The following is a 5,170-nucleotide window of genomic DNA, read 5'->3' on the forward strand; positions in this document are numbered from 1 at the left end:
TTGCCTGCTGCAGGAGGCCGCTGCTTCTAGCAGAGAATTCTGCATGGGATTGCAAAGAAGAGGAGTCAAGCGGCCAGCCCAGCCCTGGCAGCGGCCGCGGGTATCCTCCCTACCTCCCCAGCCTCCAGGGTGGTCTCCTCCCCTAGCATCATATGCTTTCTCTGTGACTTGTCAGTCAGCCTCCCTGTGCGATCCTGAAAGTGAGCCTAGGACTCTGAGGCTGGGTGAGGGGTAGAAGGGCAAGGCTGCGTCAGGATCTGGGGGCTGGGAGCTGTAGAGGCCAGGTGCTTAGAAACGGTGCCTCTTTGGGGGGCCGCCACCAAACTCTGCGGGCGGGACAGGGGCGTGTGGCAGCCAACTTCCCAGTGCTCATTACGATTCTATTCCTTTCCTCCTCAAGGAACCCCTTCCTACGGATCTACCCCTCCATTCTGCCAACCTGCCTCCCCGCTCTTACCCACTCACGGCCAACACCCTCATCTGGGGAGAGGGGCAGAAGAGCAACAAGGCAGCAGGTGCAAGTCCCGCAGCGGGGACTTTGGCTACAGCTGCCCCTCAGGCTTAGCAGGCACCCAGCACGCGCCGGCTGCCACCAGACTCCCAGGCTTTGCTCCGCCCCAGGGCGGCACTGTATACACCCCCCGAGCCGATCTGCGGGACCTCCGTCCTTCCTGGGACTCTGCCTCCTTCAGGAGAGAAAACGGGGAGACCCGGCCCCTGTGGTGTGCACCCTTCGATAGCTCAGCTGGTAGAGCGGAGGACTGTAGCGTGAATATCAATCTGTGGGCATCCTTAGGTCGCTGGTTCGATTCCGGCTCGAAGGAGGTGCCTCATGCTTTTTGTCTACACAGGCTCCCAACCGGCCAGGTGGGGGCAGCATCTGCATGGGTCACTCCCAACAGCCACCAAAACCTTTCTGCATTGCCAACCAGGCTGGGCTGTGCTTTCCTGCCTTGGTGTGGAGCACACCTGCTCTTCACACTGGTATCCTTCAGCGCAAACCAAAAGTACTCCCCCCAGGCAGCGGCTACTGCCTCTTTTTCTTCTTCATCATTTTTAATTGAAATTTTTATATAAGGGAGGATCAGATCCGACACAAGAATGAGGGATGGAATTGAAAACTTCAGATCTCCCCCATCCTCATCACAAGTCGGAGCTTGGTGAGTTCCTGGAGCTGCAGCACAAAAGGCTTAATGTCTCCTTGTATGAGAAGTTTTCCATACATTCCTGTCAGCCGCTATGTTCTCTGGGAAACAGAACCAAGATCAGAGACTGGGTATTTTTTTGCGAAACCATGCAGACTCTGAGTCCTTGTAGATTAGAGGATGGAGCAGTAAGCCAAGACTGGGATAGGCAAAGGCGCAAGGATCGGTGCAAAATTGGTCAAGAACTGGAGGTCAAATATTTTGGAAGGGCAGGGAAAGAAGAGTCCTCTAATAACAATAAGACATCTTTCCTTGGAACTGAGCGCTGATTCTCACCTCTTCATTCATTCATCCATTCATACCCTCTTCTAGGTAGAGGAGAGCTAAGTAGTGATTGGTGTGGTTTTTGCTTTTCATGAGAAGTTAAGTCAAATGTCCCAGTGATTTAAAAAAATCCATATCATTCCCATCTACTGGGCCTCTAAATACCAGACATGACATGGTACATCATACTACTTTTCTTAATAGGAGTAAAGCAAAGTATAGCACTCTGTGTGCTGCAGTGCCAGCTCTACAGAAGAAACATTGGGTATTCTGGTGAGTAACTAGTCAATGAGTGGAAGGAATTTGAGGGTGTGTGTGTGGGTGGGATTGTGTGTGCTGCACAAGCTGACTGCTCCATCACATGAAGGGATGGTCTATGTGTTGCTGAAGTCATGCAACTAAAGTAAATGCAACGGGCAAGATTTATATATATTCTCTTGCTTGTGGAATGATACAGAAATAACATTTCAAATATCAAAATTTTCATGTGCAAAAACATCTCAAAGCTTGAGTTAGTGATATTATTTATCTTCCAGACATACTTATCATTGCCCTTCAGGATGGCAATCTCCTCAGCTGTGCAGTAAGGAAGTCCACTTCTGGGTACCTCTGTTGTGATTGCTATGTCCTATTCTATTTGCACAATTAGTGTATTTCATATTGAAAATGCTTCTTTCCCTGCCATTGAAATTTTATTAAAAAGGAGTTGCTCTTCATATACATTTGGGCCGTCACCCTCACCTGTGGAAATGGTGCTAAGGCAGGGACAGAGGATCAACAAGGCAGCAGGTGCAGCACCACAGCAGGAGTCTTGACAACCACTGCCTCTGGGCACACCAGGAAGACACCAAACACCGGCCCCACTGCGCTCAGAGGATTTGCTCTGTCCCCTTAGGGGCGCTGTGGCCACCTACTGAGCTCATTTAGTTAATAAAAGTCCCATTCTGAGACCTGTGCCCTTCCATTCCAGAAAACACAGGAACCCAGGCCCAGCAGTATGCACCCTTCGGTAGCTCAGTTGGTAGAGCGGAGGACTGTAGAGTGGACAGGCGTCTGTAGGCATCCTTAGGTCGCTGGTTCGATTCCGGCTCGAAGGAGGTGCTTTGTGCTTTTACACACACCACCCGGCGGGGGCAGCATCCACAAGGCTCACACACAGCAGCCCCAGAATCACTTCCCTGGCGGGGCATGTACCTTCCCGCCTCAGCCGCAGAACTCGCCAGTTCTTTCCTCTCTTTCTCTCTCTTTATTTTATTTTTTTAAAGATATATTTATTTCTTCAAAAGGCAGAGTTACAGAGAGCCAGAGGCAGAGAGAGGGAGGGAGAAAGAGAGAGAAAGAAGTCTTCCATCTGCTGGTTCACTCCCCAAACGGCCACAAAGGCTGGAGCTGGGCCGATCCAAAGCCAAGAACCAGAGGCTTCCTCCAGGTCTCCCACGTGGGTGCAGGGGCCCAGGGACTTGGGCCATCTTCCACTGCTTTCCCAGGCCATAGCAGAGAGCTGGATCGGAACTGGAGCAGCCAGGTCTTTCCTCTTGACACCCCTCCCCTGCAGTGAAAGTCAAAAACGCCCTGAGGGACCAGCTAGGACCTCACTGACAGCCGCGTTCTTTTGCTTTTCTTCACACACCGCTCACCCACAGGAGCCTGAGTGCCACTGGCTCTGGCCCTGAGTCTGTAGACACTGCTGCACTCATCCGGGATGGAGCCCTCCTCCCCAGGTGGACAAATGTCAATATCAGGTCCTGGAGGCTGGCGCACAGTAAGGACAGCTGGTAGTCCCTGGGAAACATAGCCTGCTAGCTCTGCCGGGCCCCCATCCCCAGCTACCTCAGTGCCTAACAATTTGTGGTCTCTCTCTCTTCTCTGGCTTTGCCTAAACTCTCTCAGTATCTCTTCAACTCTCTCTCTCCCTCTCTCTCTGTCTCTCTGTTTTTGTATATTTCTGTCTCTGCCTCAGTTTTTCTCCCTCTCTCGGCATCCCTCCCCACCTCTCACTGGCCTCGCCTTGCTTAGCAGAACTCAGCACGTGCTCTTCCCTGCTCTGTTTTATGTCTCTGGGGAGTGAGCAGCCACCCTGAGGATTTCCTCATTGCACGTGCAGTTTGCCCTCAGGCTGAGGACTGGGCTGTGCCCCTCTCCCCACATCCCACCAGCCTCACCTCTCCTGACCCTCACGTCTTTTCCTGTTGCTACAGGAGGGCTTGCACTCCGCTGGGAGAGTAAGGATGCCTACCCCTCGGTCCAGAGCCCACAGACCACCTGCCCAGGTTGCCCTGCTGCTGGCGAGGGAGAGAGTGCGCCCAAGCAGAGCCTTGGAGGGGGCTCTGGTGAGAGCTGGGTGCCCTGGGGGCAAGAGCAGAGAGCAGCAGGGAGTCTTGGTCCATAGCTGTCATGATGTAGGGGCATGCACATTCACCCCTCACACAGGCCACTGGCCTGCTGGGTCTGAGCCGCTTGCTGAGTGTTTGCCCAGTCACTGAGGACCCAGAAGGGAGGCAGACAGCAAATGGGCTGGGCTTGCTTCCACTGGGAGGGCTTGGCCTCTGGGCACAGAGAAGAATGCCAGGAAGTGTCCCTTAGTCTTCTCCTTGGTTATGGTGAGAAACCTCCAGACAGTTGACGGACAGATTGAACGAGTCCCAGAGAACATTCCTAGGGCAGCTGCCTTGGGATTGTGGGTCTCCAAAGCCCTGGCATGGAATCCGCCCATCCCCACCCCCACTAGGCTCACAAGTGCACTTTTTTTTTTTTTCTTTTCAGCCTGCTCTTTGTCTCAGAGTGGAGAATGCACGTCTTCCTCTCTTGGCAAACAAAATGTTGCCTTTAACTCCCCTCCCATTAGTACCACCCTCTCAACTCCTCTGCCTCAGCCTTGCCCACCCCTCCACCCACAACGGCTAACAAAAGCAGCAGAACCCATGCTGTAGAATCTCCAGTGTCCCACAAGGGTGTGTAGGTCTGCAATCACACCGTGATCCCCTCCTTGGAGGGCAACATCTGCAGAGCAGGGAACGGGGACCAGAGGTCTAACCGTCCACCCTGACTGGCTGTGTTACCCATGAGAGGTGGGGGCCTTGTGTCCAGAGACTCCTTCTCTCCAGAAAAGGAAAGGACCAGAGCTCAGTGATGTGCACCCTTCGATAGCTCAGCTGGTAGAGCGGAGGACTGTAGAGCAGATAGTGTCTGTAGGCATCCTTAGGTCGCTGGTTCGATTCCGGCTCGAAGGATGTGCCTTGTGCTTTTGCCCACATACAGGCCCCCAGACTGCCGGGCGGGGGCAGCATCCACACAGCTCACATCCAGCCGCCGGCTAAGCATTTCTGCACTGCCTCCTTAGCTGGGCGTGTTCCTTCCTGCCTGTCCCTTCAGCGCAAGCCAGAAACGCAACCCCAGGCTTCTGATCTCAAGGTTCATCCAGTTCCCCACACCCACGCTCCTTTTCTTTTATTCCTATGCACCTCTTTCCTTGAGCCTGAGTGCTGAGCTCTCATGAGCCGAGCTCTGCTGACTCTGAACCCGGCTCTGGATGTATCACTGGGCCCTTCCTAGACACAGCCCTCAAACCCTGGTGGACAAAGAGGCAATCGCCTTTCAGATGTCAGGCCCTGGAGGCTATGGACAATTGGGGGTCCCTGAGGAAACAAGCTCTCTGCCTAGGTCTCATCCTTATCTAGTACTTTCTCTCTCTCTCTCTCTCT

The 5,170-nt window shown here is 53.4% G+C and overlaps 3 non-coding genes across 3 annotated transcripts; all 3 read left to right on the forward strand.

Annotated features, from left to right (window-relative positions):
• The first annotated feature begins 730 nt into the window (after nt 1–730).
• TRNAY-GUA (transfer RNA tyrosine (anticodon GUA)) lies at nt 731–824 on the forward strand. The gene is made up of 2 exons: nt 731–767; nt 789–824. It is a non-coding gene; the product is annotated as a tRNA-Tyr (tRNA).
• A 1,648-nt stretch (nt 825–2,472) lies between these two features.
• On the forward strand, nt 2,473–2,566 carry TRNAY-GUA (transfer RNA tyrosine (anticodon GUA)). The gene is made up of 2 exons: nt 2,473–2,509; nt 2,531–2,566. It is a non-coding gene; the product is annotated as a tRNA-Tyr (tRNA).
• A 2,040-nt stretch (nt 2,567–4,606) lies between these two features.
• TRNAY-GUA (transfer RNA tyrosine (anticodon GUA)) lies at nt 4,607–4,699 on the forward strand. Its single transcript has 2 exons — nt 4,607–4,643; nt 4,664–4,699. It is a non-coding gene; the product is annotated as a tRNA-Tyr (tRNA).
• The last annotated feature ends 471 nt before the right edge of the window (nt 4,700–5,170 follow it).

The sequence above is a fragment of the Lepus europaeus genome, chromosome 11 (genome assembly GCF_033115175.1).
Source record: "Lepus europaeus isolate LE1 chromosome 11, mLepTim1.pri, whole genome shotgun sequence".
NCBI classification, from domain to species: Eukaryota; Metazoa; Chordata; class Mammalia; order Lagomorpha; family Leporidae; genus Lepus; species Lepus europaeus.